This window comes from Acipenser ruthenus, chromosome 14 (genome assembly GCF_902713425.1).
Source record: "Acipenser ruthenus chromosome 14, fAciRut3.2 maternal haplotype, whole genome shotgun sequence".
Taxonomy (NCBI): domain Eukaryota; kingdom Metazoa; phylum Chordata; class Actinopteri; order Acipenseriformes; family Acipenseridae; genus Acipenser; species Acipenser ruthenus.
In genome coordinates this window covers 27,687,003-27,711,577 of record NC_081202.1, presented here as the reverse complement: position 1 = coordinate 27,711,577, position 24,575 = coordinate 27,687,003, and the positions used below count along the sequence as shown (strand labels likewise).

Here is a 24,575-nt window from a genome sequence, read left to right as displayed (position 1 = left end):
TGTTTGCCACTCCTCCTGTTTTTGTGTCGTCTGCAAATTTAACAAGTTTGCTTACTATACCAGAATCTAAGATTAGGAATAGCAGAGGACCTAATACGGATCCCTGTGGTACTCCACTGGTTACCTCGCTCCATTTTGAGGTTTCTCCTCTAATCAGTACTTTGTTTTCTACATGTTAACCACTCCCTAATCCATGTGCATGCATTTCCTTGAATCCCTACTGCGTTCAGTTTGAGAATTAATCTTTTATGCAGGACTTTGTCAAAAGCTTTCTGGAAATCTAAATAAACCATGTTGTATGCTTTGCAATTATCCATTGTCGATGTTGCATCCTCAAAAAAAATCAAGCAGGTTAGTTAGACACGATCTCCCTTTCCTAAAACCATGCTGACTGTCTCCCAGGATATTGTTACCATATAGGTAATTTCCCATTTTGGATCTTATTATAGTTTCCATAAGTTTACATATAATAGAAGTCAGGCTTATTGGTCTGTAGTTACCTGGTTCGGTTTTGTCTCCTTTTTTGTGGATCGGTATTACGTTTGCAATTTTCCAGTCTGTCAGTACAACCCCTGTGTCAAGAGACTGTTGCATGATCTTGGTTAGCGGTTTGTAAATAGCTTCTTTCATTTCTTCGAGTACTATTGGGAGGATCTCATCCGGCCCAGGGGATTTGTTTATTTTAAGAGCTCCTAGTCCCTTTAACACTTCTGCCTCTGTTATGCTAAAGTTATTTAAAAACTGGATAGGAACAGGTCGACATGTAGGTCATGTTGTCCGTGTCCTCCTTTGTAAAAACCTGTGAAAAGTAATAATTTAATATATTTGTTATTTTTTTTTTCTTCGTCTATGATTTTGCCATTTGTGTCTCTTAGACATTTAACCTCCTCTTAGAATGTTCTCTTGCTGTTATAATATTGGAAAAACATTTTGGAATTGGTTTTAGCCCCCTTAGCAATATTGATTTCTATCTCTCTCTTGGCCCTTCTAACTTCCTTTTTGACTTCTGTTTGCAGTTCCAAGTACTCTTTCTGTGTACTTTGTTTTTGGTCCCTTTTAAACGCTCTGTAAAGTGCCTTTTTTCACTGAATATTTTTTTTTTAACTGATCTATTAAACCATTTTGGACGTTTTGTTTTAGATTTGTCTACTTTTGGGATGTAATTGTTTTGCACCTCTAGTACTACATTTTTAAACAACAGCCATCCTTTTTCTGTGGATGTTTTCTCTATTTTACTCCAATCTACTTCTGTTAGTCTCCGTTTCATACCTTCTTATTTTGCTTTTCTAAAATTGTAAACCTTAGCTTTAGTCATTACTTTTGGGGTTTTAAAAAACACTTCAAATGAGACCATGTTGTGGTCTGAGTTTGCCAACGGCTCTCTGACCTGTTTTAGTTATTCTATCTTAGTTATTTGAAAAGACTAAATCAAGGCATGCCTCCCCTCTAGTCGGTGCCTTGACAAATTGCGTTAGGAAGCAATCATTTGTCATTTCCACCATTTCAATTTCGTCCACTGTGGGCAATCGCTGTGCTGACGGAAATAGGATCTACAGAAGGTATGAACATGACATCAGCACAAAACAAGCCAGGTTTATTTGCCTTGAAATCATAAAAAGAAAAAAAAATTGACAGAACTGGGCAGTGCAAGCCAATTGGAAGAAGCGTCAAATAACACTGGACATTTCCATCAATGCGTTCCATAAGTTTACCAACTCAAGCATCACCATTTTCTGTCAGATATTTACGTTCAAGATTGTCAGCGTTAGGCAGTGTTATAGCTGATGGACAGTACTGTCGCACAAAGTCACCAATACATACCTCTCTGCAATAAACAGTGGCTGTCCAGCAATAAACAGCGCTCTGACAAACTCATTAACACAGTCATTCTGTGCTCTCTTTTTATTAAAGGTCATGTAAAAGCTGCATAAATGGATTGCTTGTCTCAGTTCACTTTATTATTTTAGTTTAATGTGTCACTTATTTTTCAGTATGTTCTTTTTATTGTCAGTGTGAACATGTACCTCAATGCAGCAGTATTTGCTGTACTATGCATCCTCTGTCTCATCTAACCCACTTCTGCTATTTTTGCTTTTTGTACATTTTAAAACATTAGTTTTCTTTTGAATATTCATAAACCGATTTATGTTTTCCCCATTCCTCATCCACTAAAATATTATATTTTCATGTAAGTATTTTAATTTAGCTTTTGATCAAGCTAGTAATTACTACATCCAGCAATTGCCACAATAATCAGACTTTAATTGGCCAACATAATCAGGTGATGATGTGTTTCTGAAGTGACAGAATCATGTTTGAACGTTATTTGATCCTCGGACTTCTAAACGTCTGCTGTCCTAGGATACAGTGTAGGGCTGCTTATTACAATGTTGGAGTCAAAATAAAACAGCATTTTAAATCAAAATACTGTGCATTTCCTAGAATAGTACCTAGAATATATTGAGCAAGACAAAAATAGAGTATAAAATCAGTAAAAACCGACATTGTGTTAAAAAAAAAAAAAAAAAATATCTTGTAATTTTTCGGTAAAATTCAGAAATAAACCGCAACCGCAAAACACTATTTGTATATTAGAAATATAGCCTTTAAAAAAAAGGAAGGAAAATTAAAAACAAGGAGATAGAAACTATTGATATAGGGAATGTGTACAATAACAAATAAATGTTTTAAACATATTACACACCCCACAGATACAGGGTATTGCAGTCAATCAGGTAAGATGGCATGGCAAATGCAAATGAAAATGCAGTCTGTCAAAAAATGAATGGCTCCCGTGAAACAAGAATGGTGTGGAGCACTCTACCACATTAATGGATTACCAGTTTAGATTTTATAGAGACTCTTGTAAAGGCATGTGGTCAAGTAAAGGAGTGGCAAGAAGTAGACAATCAGACTTTAAGTGCAAAATAATAAGGGATTTATTCAGCCTCAGTTGAAATGACAAGCAAAACAAAAAGGCAAATTAACCACAAAAAAATTACAATTGACATATAAAACAAAATAAATAAAAAGCAAATAAAAAACAAGACACTATGCCTAGTATTCAGTATACTTAAACTATGTTTTGTTCTTATTTTCTAAAGACAGAAATTTTTCAAAGCACACTGCTACTCAACTCACAGCTATATACAGCCAACCTCTCCTCAAAATGAGCTACTGCTATTCTCAAATAAATGTCCTATATCTATCACAATACAAATGCAAAAATAATTTCCATTTAATATGTTCACAATATACTTGTATTGTGCGTGCCCGTGTCTATATCAGGATAGGTACTGTGCCCCTACAATGGCTGCCCTCTGCTGCTTCGAACAGCGCCAACACATCTCATGACATGGCAAGTACTGTTTTAAAAGAACTAACCCGAGTTTACTGTAATAAAGCAATATAACTCTTAAATAACTCGCTAGTGCTTGAATATATCCATTGCTCAGAATATGTGCACCTACTCTGCACAATGGACACGAGCAAGCACCGCGTTTACAAGGCAAGATAAAACATATAAAACCAGCTTTTTTTGGCTTTTTTTTTTTTTTTTCTTTTTTTTTTTTTTACAGGCTCGGTTACACAACAGCATCCCAGAACACAGGACGGCAAGTTATTTTCATGTAATTATTTTGCTACTGCAATGCTTTTCTTTGTTTAAAATAATTATTTTACACAACCCTGTTTAAAACCAATTTACAATGAGATAAAGTCTGTGCGTCATGTCTGTTTACTGTTAACAAAGTGATGGTGTTTATATTGGTTTCAATCCATCACAACTCTATTTGAAGCCAGACATGCTTTGTAATTTATTCTGTACATTATTTCAACTCTTATTGCGTTCGCCATGGTTTATGCTTCTCCAAACTGAAATAATTGTTTAATTGCAGAAGCTGGCTTATAGAATTTCCTTTTGATGATCTACCACAAACTTCTGGTTACCATATGGGAATTCTCAGTTGCCTGAAAATTCAGTTATTTTTCCTATGGATACTGTAATAGAAAGACAACTGCTTCTGGGCAATTCTAGCATTATGGATGTGACATTTGCACACAAAATGTAACCACACACAAGGACTCTCAATGAATTAAACAAACATTGTTGACTATATAGCTTAAGTGCTTTTTAAACCATGTCCTGGTAAAATCTTACCGTTCATAGGGTCAGTTTTTGTTGTAGCTGCCCATTGATGGTCATATTATGGATGCGACAGAAATGGATAAGCATCGCTGCATCACTTGACGTGTTCTCAAAAGTCTGCGATTTGTTGGGCCTCCAACCGAAACCTCATGTAATTTTGTAAGAAAGTTGGCTGCTGCCCACAATCATATTAAATAATGTCTAATTATTTTAATGGCACAGCTTTGAGTCCAGTGTTATGGATATGATGTTGTCTGAACTGCAATCAAGCAATTCATTCAAATATTGTTTTCAAAATCTTTTTAAATTGACCCGTTTAAAACAGTTTGTCATTTGAACTCCAAACAAATTGAAATCAAGACTGAATTATGATTAAAGTAAATTAAAAGGTGCACTCTATTCATGTTATTTTAATCCAATACATGTACATTTAATATACAATGCGGCTCTGTTTCAAACAATATTGGAAAGTTTCCAATATGTACTATCAGAAAAACTATAAGATTACAAATACTATAAATGGGAGTTTTTGTGAACAAAAACAAAGTCATACCCATGATGAAAGAAACATGTGCACAGCGTAAACAAAGCACTTGTATAGCACACAATGTTTAGTTGCGGTTATACTCTGCATCCTACATAAAAGCGAGGTGTTTGATAATGTAATGATACTGCTGAGCGCAGCTTTTCGGGCATTCAGCGGATAACTTTTTTTTTCAGTTATCATGCATTTCACGATTTCCATGAAATGTACTCATTGCAATGTAATATGTAGTTCCCTGTGGATTTCCATTTCAGAGAGAATAGTGGAAATATAAATATTTGTACCACTTAATATAAACACAGCAAACATTTGCCTTACTGAGGCACTACCAGTTACACCAGTTTTTCAGGCAAGTATTTAAATATTTAGGAACATTTGTTATATAACAACGCTAGAAAAAATGATCAATTTTGAATGTGACAATGCTAATTATTAGTTTTTGCTTTAATACATAGTGTTTAACTGTGAAATATCTGGAAATGACAATTTGAAATGACCATAAAATAAGCATTTTTTACAGTAAAAAAACACTGCCCTAGCCATAACCCAACTGCATTTAAACCGCTTCCTCCACATTCAGAAACATCTCACTGATTCTACAGATCTTATAAATGTTTTACGTAAACTTTTGCATTGGCAGGGAACACATGTCTTAAGTTTTTTGGAAGGACCTGAAAACGTACAATCTAGTGTTAACGTTGAATTGTACAAAATGGCTTTATGTACAAGTGGTATTGTCAAAGCCTGTATACTGCAGTTTACTAATAGGTTGTGCCTGTCTGGGACAACCAGTTGTGTGTCTGAACAGCACATTGTTTCAAGAGCAAAGCTACATTCCAAGGTGAACTCTTTAGGCTTTCTCAATATTTCAATGATTTTTTACAAAGAAATTGGGAAAAGACTCATTTTGGCTGGCAAGTGTAATATTTTGCTATGGCATCATTTTTTTACCCTTTGACATTGATGCAATGTCAAAAGGTAAAAAACAAAAACAAATTGATAAATGAAATCATTAATTTCAACTGGACACCACCTGTAATGGAACTTTATTGAGAAAAACATGGAATAAAGCAGTATACGAACTGTAAAGACAGGGTTAAAACAACGTGGCACTGAAACAGCTAAAGTTCAGTGGACACCACCTGTATTTGAACTTGAACTGTATGAAGCCAAAGCGTTTGATCTTTATCATACACATGACACCCATTAACTTATTTTGTTTCATAAAGTCAAATGAAACCTGCTGAATGTTACTTAAACATATTGAATTATATACCGCTTTCCATATACTTAACGAAAAACTGACATTCGAAATCCAACATGAAATAACATTATGGCTTCCGGTAAACACTTGCATGTGGAGTAGTGGTTAGGGCTCTGGACTCTTGACCGGAGGGTCGTGGGTTCAATCCCAGGTGGGGGACACTGCTGCTGTACCCTTGAGCAAGGTACTTTACCTAGATTGCTCCAGTGAAAACCCAACTGTATAAATGGGTAATTGTATGTAAAAATGTGTAAAAAAATAATGTAACTGTATGTAAAAATAACATGATATCTTGTAACAATTGTAAGTCGCCCTAGATAAGGGCGTCTGCTAAGAAATCAATCATAATAAAATAATGATGTTAAATAAAGAATCTAAATTATGTTCATATTGTCCACTCCATACAGCAACTCATCCTTTTCTTCATACAATCTACTGTACCTTACATATGGTACTGTAAATTCCTAATACATTTTACCTAGCTAGAATTAATTTAATGCTCTAGTTTTCTGATCAAATACTACTTTATTTAAATGAATAATATAAATTTATCCGTAACTAATCAAATGGCTCAGTGACTGAAATTTAATGATTCTTTCAATGATTTTTTTTGGAAAAATAAACAGAAAATGTTGGACTACATATTATAATATCCAAAATTATTAAGCAGTTCAGTTCCCATTACGTGCATCACTAGTCTTTTTATTTCCTCTTTTACATTAAGTTTTATAAGGAATAAATAATGTCAGCATGGTAAACAAGCAAGTAATTATTTTGTTTTTAACAAACTCCTCTTTTTAGTACTTTAAACCGCGTTCTAAGTTTAAGCACTGTAGAAATACATTTTTAAAACTGCATTCTTGAAAAATGTGTAATTTGATTTTGCTGAGCTCCTTGAATCTCTGAAATACAATGTATTTGTTTGCACTGAAAACAATAGAACATTGGTCACCTTAATTTTGAGTTTAAAATTTAAAAATGAATGAAAAAAGAATAATCAATCAATCATATGTTATAAATCATACTTTTAGAGCTTCTTTATTCAGATCAGAAAGTCACTGTGATTAAATATGCTGTGCTTTTCTTCTAATCACTCGTTCCCAGCACACGCCATCACTGGTTTGCAAGCAATGTCAATGAATTCACCTGGCAAATTCAGTGTAAAACTAGGCACTAAAGTCTCAAATCGAAAATTGCCTACCGTCAAACAGTCAGATATATCATACTAATATGACAAAAAGGACTGACTGATGGCAAAAAAAGAACGGCAGAATAACTTAATACCACTTCATTTACCAAAATGAATATAAATGTATTATGGATGCAGAAAAAACACATTAACAATATACTGTGCAGCGTCAACCTAGAAATCTGTGTGAACTTCATGTTCTCATTCCATTATGAACCTACACAAAGAGGAAATACATAAATATATGTTTTTGTGTAAAGGATTAAAAAAAAAACATTATCTGAAATCAAATGAACTGAAGCACAACCTCGTAAATGCATCATTGTATTACAGACTTAATAAAATAACATTTCTGTTTTGTAAAACAAAAAATAAAAATATACTGTAAGTAAACAGTAAATATACAGTTCTGGTGTCTGCATCAGATTGGCAGATTTTACCAGAATTGAAGTCAAAGTAGATGCTATAGTCAGAGGTGAAAGTAACTTTCATTTCTTACTGGTGTAGTGTTATTTTCTGGTACGTGTTAAAGTGGTACTCAGCGCACTGTGCTTGCTCGCGCATGCCTAAACAACTTCCGCTATGAAAGCAGGGAAGTGCCCATTCAAATCTGGTACATTATGCTGTTTTCGGTCTTTCACATCTTTTTAAAATTAAATTCATCATATTTTCCACTCATGTCATTTAATGTAATTTTGATCGACCAAAATCTGACAGCATATCGCTTTGTGACATTACACAAGTCAAGTTTTGGTATGCATACCACATTCTGACGATGTACAACTTTCTAACACTACACCGGCTCTATAGTCCAGATCACGGCTTCTATCAAAAATGAAAAACAACGTCCACAAACTGGTTCTTAAAGCTTACCTATAAAATTCAGTTACATTCAAACAGTATTCCAAGCCCAAAAGAAAAGAAGATAGTGACAGACATATTGAAAAAGGCATGCAATTAGAATAATCTAGCTATAAAAAATACATTGAAAATCATTTTTGTGTTTTTGATTATTTGTGAATTTTTCCTGAGAGACAGCACACAACGTCCGTTAGGTAAACTGTTCCCCCACTACTACCGCTAGTTGAATGAAAATTGATTTGAGTTTGTTTAAAGGACTCTGATTCGGACTCAGGACTCGAATGATGGTGACTCGGGCCCTGATGACTCAGGCTACAAGTCTGGTATTTAGCAAAGTCTCCAATATTCTGGTCAAAACAAAACTGTCTTCCCAACTCCCATTGTTCAGGTACCAAGTCTCCTCTCTGTGGGTCCTAAACGTTTAATCATTATTGCTACTTTGTTTGTGTATGTGTTTTTGTTGTGTTTTTTCTGGCTAGAAATGTGGTTATAGCTGCTTAAATAAATAATCACGTGCATGGGAATGATGTCAACGTTTGTACACGATCAGAATAAGTTTTCTGGAAAGTGTGTTTACACACGCCAAATGATGTTAGTCTTTGGAATACTATTGGAATATTCTAGGTAAACTGTGTTTACATTACTTTTGATATAGGAATTGCTTTTTCGGAAAAATATATATTACGAAAAATATTGGAAATCTTATGTTCTTGTAAATGCACCGAGTAAATGGTGGCACAACTGTCCATGGGCCGATACCTGAAAATGTGAAATCTGACATCCACACACATGCTAGTTACAGGAGGTGTTGAAAATCACTGGATAAGTCTGAACATCATTTATCTATTCATATGTGTTCATTGCATTTGTCCAGGGACTTTTGAATCACCCTGTAAATGTTGCGCATTTAAAAACAGAGGAGGATGTATGGATGTAAATAATGACCTACACATCAGTTTGATAGCTTTAAATCAGTGTTTGAGGCTCCCAGTGAAGGCTCTTTGCTTAATCTGTAAAATGCTGTTAGGAGGTGGTCTTTTTTCTTTCACTCAACTTCTAATGGACAGAAAGGAGGGGGGTGTAAAATTGGTTGGTAATGCAAGATGGGGTCAAAGGCTTCTTTATTTACAAGGTATCACTTGCTTGCTAGATACAAGTTAATCATAGTACTTTTAACCTTATTTTAATTATCGGCTGGAAGGAAAATGTTGGGGTTTTAAACTCATCATCAAAATGGCTTGCAAGTGATACATTTGTAAAAATAGATGATTCACATGGATCATCTCAAAGATGACAGGATTTTCAGTACAGAGTAGCTGGAAGATGTGGGGACTCACTGATTCTACATAAAATTTCCAATTGTGTACTTTGGTTACAGAATTCACATTCAGTTTAAAGTTAATGCCAAAAACCCACAGATCTTCATACAAAATTGTAAAAGTAAGAATGCCATACCATTGTGTCTCATTAACAAAAATTATGCATAAAATCCTCATCTTATTTATTTGTTTTCATTCTTCATTCCACATTTAAATGAGAAAGTAAGGAAGTGGAGGATTTAAAAGCCTGTTTAATTGTTTCACAGCCAAACCCAGTAAATTAAACTGATTGAACTATTAATTACAGTATTGTTATTATAGTATATCTTTATTTAGATCAGTCTGGTTTTACTAGTAGTAACGCCCTTAGTGCTTTAACTTACGATAATTGAAATTTCAATTTGTTTATGCTTGTGAAATATGATACTGTATTAACAGTACTACAATAGTAATAAAATCAGTTTAATTGACAGTGTTTTGCTGTGAAACTAAATGAGCTTTAAAGTCCTAAAAGCAGAATAAAAGAACAAGAAAATGAGGGTGCAACATTTTAATAAGTGGCAAGTCTTTACTGATGTTACAATTACGAAAAGAAATTGTAACATTTGTCCAGCTTCATTTTTTATTATAACTTTATAAAATATTTATTTAATAAAATGTTGCACCCTTGTTTGTCCGTTTTCTACATTCTGCACGCAGTAAAACTCTTAAATTAAAACTAAACGCTAAGGCCCATTCTATTTATAAACTGCAGGTGCAGATCAAACCAGATCTCATGGGACTGAAATGCCTCGCTTAAACAGTAACCAACTTCCTGAAAATGCTGTGTAGTGATTTTTATATAGACTGTGTATGTATATATATATATATATAAAATATATATATTGTTGTGACTTTGTTATCTGGAATGTAATAAATGAGAACCAAAACAGTGAGTTTTTTTCCCCTTCACTTCACAACGTCATTTCCACGTTTGTTTTATTTGAAGTGTTAAAAGTTACATTACAGTTTTCGTTTGCTTGTTCAGCTACAAAAAGGCACAAGTAAACCTCATGTTATTACTTTATGAAAAACACGTTTATGGCCACTGTTTACTGTGAAGAAACTTTTTTGTCAACTTATGTATTATTTATTTCGGAAATAAACACAACAACGTTTAACCTGAACTGCTATTTCTTACATCATTTGATTTGTAGTTAATTCACTGGGGTAAAATAAGTCCTACACAACTTATTCTTTACTCCTGGGATATTTTTCTATTTTAATGTGTTACATATTGTAAGGGCTTGCTGTAAAATAAAGGCACACACACAGGTGCCACGCCCGCTTGCTGCTATGCTGTCTCTGCCTGCGTTCAGCGCAATATAATGGCTTTTATTACTTCTTGAAAAACGAACAAATATCTGAATGAATATTTAAAATTATGACCAAATTTGCAAACATGAAAATCCTGTGTTCATCCCAGCACTAATTAAAACCCACCGCCACTCCACTTTCGAATGAAGGAGGGCTGGGCGATGAGTCGGTGAGCTACGATAGGTCTGAAACGACACAAGCTCTGTAGACAGGGATCGGTCGGATTTCTTTTCTTTTTTGTTGCTGTAATGTTACAGGTGCAGTTAAAAAAAAAAAAAAAAAAAAAAAAAAAAAAAAAAGTGATCAAAATTTAAAACAATTCCTTTTAAAAGCTGCTCTACTACACCGAGTCATCTACCATACTGTTGCATGTGGAAAAAGCATACATTGCTGTCATATTCCAGGTTACTCGATATTCAGTTTTGAATAGAATCCCCTCAGCAGTAAGTAGTCAGGTGGCACAATGGTGCACACAATACTAGAAAGCCATATCAAACTGCCGACCAACAAAGATGCTCATCTAAAATTAATTGTGTTAGCCAGATGGAATCAGTGTGGGATCAATAACCCATGTGACCCAAGCATTTCGCTGCTAAATACATGTGCAAGTACAAGTGCCAGGACGCTGTAGTGTAAGCATCAAAAAGTATAACCATTTAAGACACACACTCCCAACATGATTAATACTTGCAGAATGGCTAGACTAACAGTACACCAAAATGTAACGTAAAAGCAGGCTATATTTAGCAAACCAAGATAGCTTGTTCTCTGCTGAATGTCGCATTAGATTAAATTTAAAGTACAGCTATTTCCTGAAAGATTTGAAGACCGATTCCATTTTATCTAAAAACACATAAAATCAAAGGCTTTTATGTTTAAATGCATATGAAAGAAAGCAACCAAATTGAGAAAAAATGTTTAAGACTGCATATTTGGTACACTATACAGAGCAGGGTTAGAAACTCACACTCGCCCGAGGCGAATTAAATCTGATAAAGGACTAGCTGATCGCACTGTCTCAGTAGTCCTCTGGACGAGTACTTAAAACAAATGTACACATATACTTTCACGTTCAGTCTTGCGTTGAAAAAATGCAGGGAAGTCAGTGTTCTAATGGGGTGTAGCAGTGGTGAATAAGCATTCACAAATAATGCTTAGAAAAGTCACTTGGGAACTGAAACCTCCCTCCATCTCCCCTGCAATGCCAACCCCACTTAAAGACATTTTACGTTTGTATTCTCCCTCTACACGGGATGCTTAGTTTATCGTTTTAATTTACTGAAACACTTCTGAAGTAAGTGTAAAGTCATTTTACAAAAAATGTGGAGATTTATACTAGGTTACAACCGTGACTGAAGATGTCATTAGCAAAGGGGGTCGGTTGTACCAACGAAGTCCACATTTTAAAACTAATAAACAAACAATTACCATACTGAACATTATCGTAATATGTTGCTTAAAACAAAATAACACAATATATTCCTAACAAAGTTGAGTTCTTATCTATAAACGGTAACACGTTTAAAGCTTGGGACTTGCCGTCTGTAGCTTGGTGTTGTTTACATTATCGTCAGCATATTTTAAGTGATTGGAAGCTGAAATTACTTTTTTTAAAAACACATTTCTTATACCAATATATACCAAACACAAATCACTGTTTTCTGAGCAATTCACACCCTAATTGTTACAAAAATAAAATATAGGTCAATTTTCCAATTTAAAAACAAACTTTCATAATGAAAAAATACAAAAGTGTAATTTGGGAAAAAATAAATAAATATTCTGGGTATTTTCACTAAACACACCACTGACTAATGCATAGCTTAGACTTAGATACAGCCTTAGCACAAATGAGTGATAAGTGAAGGGAATGTTTATAAAAAAAAAAAAAAAAAAAAAAAAGGATTTTCAGGCAAACTGGCCGAAGACGAACCCATGGCTGGAGTTTAATAACTACAGTGATCAAATGAGTTGTTCAGTCTGCAGTGTCGGCGCAACTGTAGTTTGCTAACCGGTGTTACAAAACCTGTACAAACAACATGGCTTTGGGGAAAATAGAAATAGAAACTTGAGAGTGCTCTGCATCACAATGATGAACAGCTGGAAGTACATAATGTTATATGTTTACATTTGAGACTATGTAGTTTCACAGTTCTTAATTTACAGTTGCAAAGGATTTACGGTTTTGTTATGGTGCATTGCTGGACACTCGATACAAGAAATAAAAAAAACAGTATGCTGTTTATAACCCCTTTTGTGAAAGCACACGTTTTACTAGTTAAAAGGCATAACTACGTAAGGTAGTGAGAATATTACACAAATTGTTGTGCACCCTTCGCTTACCTGAACATTAAGTAAATCCTAGAACAGCTCTTCTTCCTTCTTTCTTTTTTAAATGTTTGAGTTGGTACGGGGCTCAGAGACACAAAAATCACAGTGACACTGCCAGTGAACACGTGTGATTGAAAAATCCTGGAAGCACGGTCATATTGAGCTCAGTCTAACAGCATCTCTCCCTCCGTTTGCCCATCACCAACCAATGTTACAGTAAGTCTCTCGTGGTCTAGTGCTGGGAGGTGCACGTAAAAAGAATGGCAACAATAATACATTTTCTCGCAGGATGAGATTAGACAGAATTAAATTCAATTGTGACAGAACGGGCCAGCTAACACTGAAGAAGTTTGTGAATGGGTTACTGATCAGATGTGCTGATGCTGAGGCTCACCGGCGGCAATTACGGGCGGGCTTGGAGGCAACTTTTGCCGTCATTTTTTTTTTAATTTTGGGAGGCACTGCGGCTAGCAGCTTGGGCACTTTGGCAATTGCCGCCGGTTATTTCACGCCCTGTAATAAAATTGGCCAAATGCATCAAGCAACAATGTAAAACATTTCAGATGGTAGAGCAAGTAATATAGGCCTAGTACTTAATGATAAAAGGTACAATTCTGATCTATTGCAAATAGACTACGCAAATTCAGTCTGCATCCATTAGCTGTAACACTTACGAAAACAACAAATCCACAAAAACATATTCCTAAATTCAGGCTAAAATGTATACATTTGCTAACGTTTTCCCATTTACAAAAACTCTCGGATTTGAAGAATACGAATCATAACCTGACTCATGTATCCCATTGGTTCAGTAGTATTGTTATAATGTATTCAGGATTGCTCTTTGAAACACTCTGCTGTAAAGCAATTTTTGATAATTGTTATAATCAGTGCTGAACAAATTACAATAATTATTTTTTAAAAACATTAATATGCAGTCATTTTGGTTAAATTTGCAAAAACACATAAAAAGAAGCAATTATAAAATATGTTAATGTTTCCAATTACTAGGCATGCAAGAGATTATCTATGCATTCTGCATAGTCAGATATCGGGCCCAAAGACCAATCCAAACTTGCATCAAAACAGATTTTTCAAGGAGACTGACATTGCCATCTACGCCAAAATTATAGCTGGTCTTACAGAATTTAAAACAAACTTTGTTTAAACAGGTTTCCACATATTTGTAAAAGCGGACAGGGAGACTAGACCTGGCTGAGAGTACATCACCAGCCTGCTGCTCTATTCTGGAATACAACAAACTTGACTTCTTGGGTAAAATAAACGATAGCTCAAAGCAAGAAAAAGTATACACAAGCTCAGTAAAACAGCTGCTCTAACTATGAGAAACAAGACAAATACATTCTCTGTTGGTGGTAATACATACAGTAAATTACAAGAAAGCTACTGAATTTACCGAGGGTTTTTTAGTGGGGTCTATTGTCTTTCCCAACCTCAAAATAATTAAACACTGGAGATTCCTACACACACACACACACACACACACACACACTACACAGGCAAGGAGACAGAATCTCAATTTGCCTGATGGAAATAGAGTCTTGCAGCAACACCCCTCCCCCTACAAAATGTGTAATCCATCTGTGTGACACCCAAGAAAGAACAGGTGGAAGGAAGGGCTTCACATGTTGTTCTCAATTGTTAAAACGCTGTTGCATTACATTTGCTGAATCAGATAAAATCTAGCAAGCTGGCATTGGTTCCTGCTTTAGCTTTTGAACAATCAGGCCACAAGCGAAATTAGTTCTGGTCCAAAGGCCTCTGTAACCTTAGTTGGCATGCAGTCAAAGGTTATTTTATTTGACGGGAGGTAATCATTAATGAACATTTCATTTTAAACAACCCGAACCATAGATTTTAATTAATCTGGTTTTAAAGGTTAATGTAGGCCTAACAAAACCTTTTTAATATATATATATATATATATATATATATATATATATATATATATATATATAATACATTTGTTATCTGTTGGTAAACAGTCCACCTGCATGTTTTAAAACAAAACAAACAAAAAAAAAAAAACACATTACTGCCCTTTTCCGAAAGGTTGTACTTCTGTGGTACATTTAGATTCCCCAATTAAGTAATATATTGCTTACATTTGGAAAGGAGTGGCATTCCCCAGGGGCTTCTTCAATTTTATTGCAGAGTATCATCATGGATTTTGTATGCATGTAAAATCTCTGGGGTTTTTTTTTGTTTGTTTGTTTTTCAAATCAAACCAAATTGGCAAGTGCTAAGGCTTCCACCTTAACCACAGTGCACCTTTTGACAGATTAAAGAAACCCGCAGAATGATACTGTTCAAAACCATCAGCCATGCAGTAGGTCACAAACAGTACCAATGGGTTTAGACTGCTGATAAGAAACGTAAAGAAATTCTTCGAAAAAGAAGAAGTTCAAATACAAATTAATGTCAAATTAACAACAATCCACCAAAATAAAGTGTGACCAAGGGTAGCTTTAAACCCACAAACTGTTCACTTAAAGACCTGAGATCCAAGTTCTGTATCTCTTTGTTCATTGTGCTATGGCATGTTAAAAAGGCCATTGGTGTTAATAGCTTCTTTGAAGTAGTGAATGGAAACAAGTAGGCTAAATATTTTACTTGACAAAAACTAGTAGGCTAAATATTTTACTTGACAAAAACTAGTTTACCACACAACAAGAAACATATCCTAGGAATTACTGTTCATCCCTCAATCAAGAGTCATTGCTTAAGTCTAGAAAATATCTGTTTAAAGACACTAGATTACTTTGCTTTATGGCTCTTAGCTGACTAAACTTGGGTAAAAACAAAAGCAATCATAACGACTGGTCCTTTTCATTCTGGACGGGAATACTTGAATGCTACACAAAGGATTAATTGAGGTATAAACTACTGTACTAAGTGTGGCTGCATTGCAAAATGGATGGTTTTATTTGATTTAAAAATTATATATATATATATATATATATATATATATATATATATATATATATATATATATATATACACACACACACACACACACACAGTGCCTTGCAAAAGTATTCAGACCCCTGACCAATTCTCTCATATTACTGAATTACAAATGGTACATTGAAATTTCGTTCTGTTTGATATTTTATTTTAAAACACTGAAACTCAAAATCAATTATTGTAAGGTGACATTGGTTTTATGTTGGGAAATATTTTTAAGAAAAATAAAAAACTGAAATATCTTGCTTGCATAAGTATTCAACCCCTGTGGTGTGGAAGCTCCCAGTTTACACCGATGAAAGAAATTGCCCCAACGAGGACACAATTACCTGACCATTGGCCATTAAAGTTGCCGTCACATTTTCTGGATAAAAACCCCACTGTTGAAGGATCATTGGTCAGGCTGTGAATCTGAGGGAAAATTAAGACCAAAGAGCAGTCTACAGAAGTTAGAGATAAAGTAATACAAATGCATAGATTAGGGAAAGGGTACAAAATAATATCCAAGTGTTTGGATATCCCAGTGAGCACAGTTGGATCAATAATCAGGAAGTGGAAGCTGCATCACACCACCCAGGCACTGCCAAGAAAAGGCTGTCCTCAAAACTCAGCGCTCAAACAAGAAGGAGGCTTGTGAGAGAAGCCACAGAGAGGCCAACAATCACTTTGAAGGAGCTACAGAGTTCAGTGGCTGGGAGTGAAGTAATGGTGCACCAGTCAACCATATCAAGAGCTCTGCATAACACTGACCTGTATGGGAGGGTGGCAAGAAAGAAGCCGTTACTCAAAAAGTACCATCTGAAAGCAAGTCTGGAGTTTGCCGGAAAGCATGAGAGTGACCCAGCTGCGGTGTGGGAAAAGGTTTTGTGGTCAGATAAGACCAAGATAGAGTTTTTTGGCCAAAACTCAAAGCGCTATGTGTGGCGCAAACCTAACACTGCCCATGCCTCAAGACACACCATCCCTACAGTGAAGTATGGTGGTGGCAGCATCATGCTGTGGGGATGCTTCTCATCAGCAGGGACTGGGCATCTTGTTAATTGAAGGAAGAATGGATGGAGTAAAATACAGGGAAATACGGCAAGAGAACCTGCTTCAGTCCACTAAAAAACTGAAGCTTGGGAGGAAATTCACCTTTCAGCAGGACAATGATCCCAAGGCCAAAGCAACATTGGAGTGGCTCAAGAACAAAAAGGTGAATGTCCTACAGTGGCCCAGTCAAAGTCCTGATCTCAATCCCATTGAGAATCTGTGGCACTATTTGAAAACTGCAGTCCACAAGCGTCGTCCAACCAACCTGAACAACCTGGAGCAAATCTGCCAAGAAGAATGGGCCAAAATCACTCCGACACGGTGTGCAAAGCTGGTACATACTTACCCCAAAAGACTTAAAGCTGTTATTGCAGCGAAAGGTGGCTCTACCAAATATTAATGTGTGGGGGTTGAATACTTATGCAACCAAGATATTTCAGTTTTTTATTTTTCTTAAAAATATTTCCCAACATAAAACCAATGTCACCTTACAATAATTGATTTTGAGTTTCAGTGTTTTAAAATAAAATATCAAACAGAACGAAATTTCAATGTACCATTTGTAATTCAGTAATATGAGAGAATTGGTCAGGGGTCTGAATACTTTTGCAAGGAACTGTATATAATCTCTCGTTTTCAAATTGGGTGACTGTCACTTTGGTCGATTATACCTACAACAGGATTATCTCTCACTCTAAAGACCTGAGAGCTGGCCGGTAAGATATGCACAGTATGACCATAACTAACGTATCTGTATTCTTTTTATCAAAGAAACAGGTAACAGCACAATACAGTATTAACTGTTAGAAACGTCCTACCATCATCCAAATACATAGCAACAGAAGTTATGAATTTTCCGGATAGCATTTTTTTTATGTCATTCAATCATTGGTTTAAATGTAGTAGTTGTGATAGAGGCAAAAGCCAATTCTATAGGGCAAGTATTCGCCATCAAAAGAGCAATGATGAGAACACACTCCACTGCTTATATTTACAGGCATAAGATTGTTATTTTGCTGTCTGTAGTTTTAATGCAATACCAGATCGAGAAAGAGAGCCTTTGGACGAATTGGTCAAGGTCAAACTGCGCGTTCCTTCTCATTTTGCACAATAATAGGATTGCAGATAAACAGAGAGTGAGACACATACGGGAAAGGGACCCAGCAATGTTAAAAAAAAAAAAAAAAATCCAACCCTTTACATTGATTTTTTTTTTTTTTTTTTTAAAAGGCCTTGCATTCTGCTGGGAAATACAAAAAAATTGTGTTGATCCCTGCAACGTTAATAAGAGACATTTTGAAATAATTTACACTGGCCTTGTTATTTAATTAGATACATTATTTTTAGACCGATGTGTAGCACAAGAACATAACCCTCAAGAAGACAACGCAACAAATATTGCCGGTGAAATTTAAATAGCACCAATTCTAAAAGTACATTTTGAAACCTCGGCCTGCGAAACCATGAACCAAACTTGATCTGTGCAGTTCACGGCTTTGGAATCAGTCAGTGAGCTACACTTGTCTTTGTACTTTGAAAAATAAGGTATCATGAAGTGGTTAAAAAAAATACAACACGGTAGTGCAACTTGTAATGAAGTAAACAATATCGTTGTCACATACTCCAATGTTTGACGTCAGTATTAATATATCAATCAAGAACCGTTAGATTATCCTATCACTATAAACCTAAATAATTATATGTGTATTGCGGTTAAGCTACAGGCAGTACGTCAAATGGCTGGCATTCTGTGACAAAAATAAATAAATGGGGGACTGGACATAAATTACAATTAGAGGCACGAATATACCCACTTAACTACCGTACAGTTAAATTTTACAAGAATAAATAAATAAATAAATAAATAAATAAATAAATAAATACAAACAAACATATATAGTTTCTTACCTCCACAGAACCCTTTCCCTGTATATTATGAATAAAGCTTGGCAGCACAAGTTAAGACTCCTTTTAAATGTAAGCTTCTTTTCCAATTAAACACACAAAAAAGGTTTTCATGTATTTGTTTTTTTCTTGATTTAGTGAACACTCACATCACGTTTTGTTGTGTTCCTCCCTCCGGCGTGTGTGTGTCACTGATCAGCCAAGAGCAAAAAAATCAAACCGTACTTTCTGTTGCGAGATGATGATGATGATGATGTGATACCTGGTGATCCAGAACTTGAAGAAAACGTGTAACACTCAGATGGGAAAGCAAGCAGCCATTCACTTGTGTTAACGGTACGGAATTTCTCTTGATCACCGACTTTAGTAGTGCCCAGGCATTTGGCGTTTTCTGTTGCTGTGTTGCTTTTTCCCCCGGTTTTTGTTTTGTTTTGTTTTGTTTGTGGGGGGGTGGGGGGTCTTCTTCCCATAAAATCAGCACAGCCTCATTCCTGTCTTCAGTGCACGAGCCCCCAAGAACGGCACCGTGTGCCCTAGAACACTGAGCGCAATGACAACCGTATTCAAAATAACCACCAAGTTCCCAATGCGCTGCGCTCTCTCTCTCTCTCTCTCTCTCTCTCTCTCTCTCTCTCTCTCTCTCTCTCTCTCTCTCTCTCTCTCTCTCTCTCTCTCTCTCTCTCTCTCTCTCTCTCTCTCTCTCTCTCTCTCTCTCTCTCTCCATACAGTCCCTTTGTAATTAACGGGATTGGAGAGACACTCCCCTTTATATTTAACCCCCACAAAATTGAAACCCTTCACTGTTGTTCCTTTTTACCCTAAGGGAAGCACTAAGTGTCGTCAGTGATAGCTTGTCACACATAGGGGAAGGGGGTTAACTGTACATTATTATCACTGACTACTACTAATTTATCTAAACCAAAAAAAAGTTAAAGGAGAAACAAAAAAACACTCACAACCTTCTCTGCTAATGCTGGCTCGCTCCCCTACCGTCCCTTCCTTTCTTTCTTTCTTCCTCTCTCTCTCTCTCAATCTGTTTCAAACCTGCCCATCACACAACGTCACTTTAGGCATGCGAGCCACGCCAAGAGGCAGGGCCCAGTCTTTTAGTAAACGGCATCCCATTGGCTAAAGCGATATAAAATAAAAAATTAAAAAACACAGTCGCCGTGGAAACGGTTACGTTACGCGCTCGATTCCCGGATGGAAATTCTCTTGTCTTTCTAACTTTACCACTGACTGTTGTGAGCGCGTTCCTGAGAAACTACTTGCGCGCGCTTTCCCTGTTTTATTATGCAAACCCCGCCCGCAGTCTGGAACAAAGTCTTTCCCGGCTGCTAATTAGACCTGACGTCATTGTTTCCATGACGTAGCGTCTTTCATTAATTCTGCGACTTCCTACATTTTTCGTCTACTGCAGCTTTGTTGAATGTTGTCTTTTTTGCCGCATAGTCTTGATTTCAATTTATTATTACATATCTGTCGAGAAAAAATACTGTTGTCACTTTGTAAACCAGTCAGATAGTCTGCTTTGACTAAGCAAGATTGCTTACACGAATAACAACATCCATTCGGTTCTTGTTCAAGTCATATCAATGCATGCAGGAAGAAAAAAAGTTTTTATCTCGTCCTGTGAAGAAAATTATAATTCGTTTTCTGGCTTCCACTAGGGTACTAGTCTATTGGGTTTATAAATATCAACTTAAAATAACAGTACTTTTAAACAAAATTCGATATCATACAGTAAAATTGATTATCTTAATGTTTGTTTTAATTGCCATGTCAAGTATTATGTTTCCAAAGAAAATACAATTCTGATAGCGAGGACAAATGCATATAAATAAAATACCGTTGTGCTTTTTGTAAGCAAGCTTGGCAAAGTGTAACAAACTAGTACAGTAAAAACAATAAACAAAGCTTGAAATGTCGATCTGTAGGAATTAAGGTACTTGACAGTAATATGAGTGAAGAATTCAATGCAGTGAAGCGGACAATCCGCAAACCACACCCATTATGTAAATAATGAGACCCTAGCGTTTTACTACTGATACTGAAATATGCTGAAGAGACACATTTGTATTGTTAAATTTAATTTTCATAACCTTGTTACACCAAATACCCTAAATGATCAAAATGATGGTGATATTAGGATCCAAGTGAGTGAAACAAGTCAGCATTGTATTACCAAACAATCATAAATGCTCAATTTGCTTTTTTATTATTACCTTTAATAGTTTTTAGACACATATCTTCTAATTAGTGTTTGCTTCAATAGCACTGTTCTGAATTGGCTTTATTCTGACAAAAATAAAACATTAAAGAAAATACAGTAACATGAGAAATAGATCATCATAATCACAATGTAATTTTGACAGATGGATGGATTCCTCTATATATCTCTAGTTTAGAAATTGCTGTAAATGTCTATATAAATTGTATACCAGTGTGTATTGGCATTCCAACAAATAAACTAATACACAGCTGAGGTAAGTGCATTTAAACAGTATTAAGTTACCTTATAAGAATACAATATATACAGCTATTAAAATTACATATGGAAAGATGAGTGTGTACAGAAATCAGTAAGACTGATATGCAGATGTGACAGCTTAAAAAATTTAATAACAGCATAAGGGCATGTGTGTCTGTGAACTGAAAACTGTAACAGACGAGACTGAAGTATATGAACTGGGTTTTTGTCATCTTGTGGTCAGGGAAAGTAAATCCCTGATGTATTTGTACCAGTAATAATATACTGTTTATCAGATGGGTGTCATCATTGATAAGGACTGGGTATTAGGAGGTGTATAGCAGTCTACAACTGATTTGTTGAGATGTAGTCCAATCCTTGTTTTAATCAGGCTATTTTCATTGCAGACTCATGTGAAACAGCCACAAGGCACTGGTGTCTCCAGCAGTCAAAAGTTCTTAGAATGCCAGTCACTTTCTGTTTGTTTTTACTGATGGTTCCAGGTGTGGAGATAAGATTCAGCTCAATATACCTTGGGGAGTTATGCATTCTCTATGCAAAATAAACTGGTCACCACTTAAACATGCCTCCTTAAACATTATCAAATGGATGTAATTTGTAAGGATTTTAATAAATTGCCTTTGTGCTGCCTACATATGTTTATGGTCTGTATAAGGTGTGTTACTTATCAAACCCTCTGTTTATCCCACCGTGCACTGACTGGGCCCACCTCCAATCTGTTTAACATTTCAGGCTAAAGATGGATCTGTTATCACACTGTCTTCTGACTCTATCCAGTGATGACACTGCTTTACATAAACCTGCTGTATCACTGCCCAATTTCAAAGACCTCCAGACAAGTATTGATATTTCTTTCAACTGCTTCAGTGGGTAAAAATAAAACAACATATACAGTATGACTGTTTATAATGGACGTCATCCCTAACTCAATTGTTGTGTGCATTTTTAGCCCCTGAATGACTCTTTCATTTCAAACCTGACATGAACTTGCCATGTTTAAGTAATACAGTACCACTCTGCTTACCCAAACCCTGATTATCTGAACACCTTTGTTATCCAAACAACCCCTTGTTTACCTGTCTCATTGTGTGCTGTGATCTTCTGCCATTTGCAAGGAAAATGCTCTATTCAGCTCTCAATCTCTGGTATCTACAGAACAGTGCAGTACTGTATGTGATACAGTTACAGATAAATGGGTGAATTGTATCCGTGTGAAAGTCATGTAAAAAAAATGTCACTGTCCTAATTCGATTATCAGAACAATGTAGTTCTGAGAGGGTACATGTGAAGCCATCTTGAGGTAGGGAATGCAATTTAAAAGTTTAAAAAAAGTTGTCAAAGTGTAAAAAAAATAGATCAATTAAAACAATACACACACCTTACGTAAACAGTTGTAGCAACACATGGGAACATGTAACACAATAAAATAAAAAGGTCTTTATGTACCCTTAAGTTTAAAGGGGAGAAGTGAAATTGGCTTTGGGGAATGGTAAGCTCAAGTAAAGGCTATGCTCAGGTTCCAAACACTAAATGACTAACAAAAAGCCGATTTTATAATCAATGCTTTAGAAGGAGATGCTAAGAGGGAGGTGCTAATCATCAAATCTACTGAAAGGACTAATCCCACCCAGATTTTTCAGGTACTGGAAGAGTTGTACGGGGACTGGACCTCCCTGGCACAACTACGGGCCAAGTTCTTCAGCTGCAATCAAAATGGTTGAAAAACTGTGGGGGCATCCAATCTCCGACTGCGCGAGCTGCTTTCCAGGATGCAAAAGAAGGAGATCTAAGATAACTGTCTGGCTACTCTTACTTTTCTGTTCGACTGGGATTTTTTTTTTTTTCTATTACATTTTTTATTGAAGCCACCGATCAATTATTCTGTTCTAATTATATAACCAATGAATGTGTAATATACCGCAATATGCTCTGCAGTTTCCTCAATTTCCCCAGGGACATGCTTGTAAATTAATTATCTAGCTGTTAGTAATTCACCGTGTAACAATTATTATTATTTTTTTTTTTGTTCCTGGGTAGTAAGTGTTATTTCCTAATTGCTTATGCCTCAAAAGTATAGAAAATGGCTATTATTCCCCACAAACTTTGCTTTTGTGACCAGGACAGTGATATTTTGAAATTTACCTATTTCCAATGAGAAAACGGGCGAATTTGTGTCTTTTCGTTCACATAAAGTCAGAAAAAAACAACATATGAATCCAAATTAACATGTATTTATACTAAAGTAATACAAAAATGACTACAAAAGATTTAGAAGTGAGTAGTTTTTCGAGATTTATTTATTTTATATACTGTGAAGAAATAAACATAAAAATTGCAGTGCTCGTATGAAGACATTGTTGATGAAGCATTGAAGTTTATCTTTACCTTGCATCAAACTGGAATATGAGAAAAATGGCAGTGCATTAAGGTTTAAGTAGACCTGTAAGGTACATCACTGTCTCTGTCACATAGAACTGTGGTAACTGTAATATCCTCAGTAAAGATCTGTTGTGGAGAGAAAAAAAAATCAATAAAAAAATCTAAATGTTGCCACTGTAATTCAGTTGCAACTGATAAAAGATGTCAGTTGAGACTGCAGAAAAACCTACACTAACCAATTTAGATGGGCTACAGAAATGACTTTGGACAATTTTAGGGAAATTATTAACACATAAGTCAACATAAAATCTATTTCCTTTATACTGGCATTTGCACAGAGGTTCTTTGATGGTTTAGTGCGGACAATGCTGGCCTAATTAAGTGTCATCCTGCATTACTTCATCAGGTCTGCTCTGGCTTTGGGGGGTTTGCATTTTCAGTACAAAGGCACCAAGGCTTTTTTAATATTTTAAATCAGAAGCATACAAAATTGTACATTACTCATTTCTGCTATAAATAACGTGAAGGCAGCTGGGGATAGCTGACCTCGTTTTCCTCACTTCTGTTTTGCGGGTCACATGAGTTTTTTTACCATTACTCAGCAGGGTTCTTTCCACTTCTCCTCAAACTCTTTTTTCCCCTGCCTGACAGTGATTGTTCATGCCTGCAGGAAGAATGCAAACAAATCACACAATGCATATAGAAAATAATAGTCCAGCTGAGAACCCCTCTATACAAACCATCAAATTTAAGCACAGATGCTTGGCTT

At 35.7% G+C, this 24,575-nt stretch overlaps 1 protein-coding gene across 7 annotated transcripts in view; it reads right to left on the bottom strand.

Annotated features, from left to right (window-relative positions):
- The window catches only part of LOC117419777 (plasma membrane calcium-transporting ATPase 1-like), a 74,390-nt gene extending 54,178 nt beyond the window's left edge, over window positions 1-20,212 (bottom strand). The window contains exons 1-2 of one of the 7 annotated variants that reach the window (XM_058986279.1): window positions 19,893-20,212; window positions 18,940-19,477 (exon numbers count right to left, since the gene is read on the bottom strand). The gene's annotated coding sequence lies outside the window, so the exon portion shown is untranslated. Of the gene's footprint in view, window positions 1-18,939; window positions 19,585-19,892 lie in introns of those variants that run through there. The other 6 variants (XM_058986278.1, XM_058986281.1, XM_058986280.1 and 3 more) reach the window with 6 other exon arrangements.
- Window positions 20,213-24,575: the final 4,363 nt, after the last annotated feature.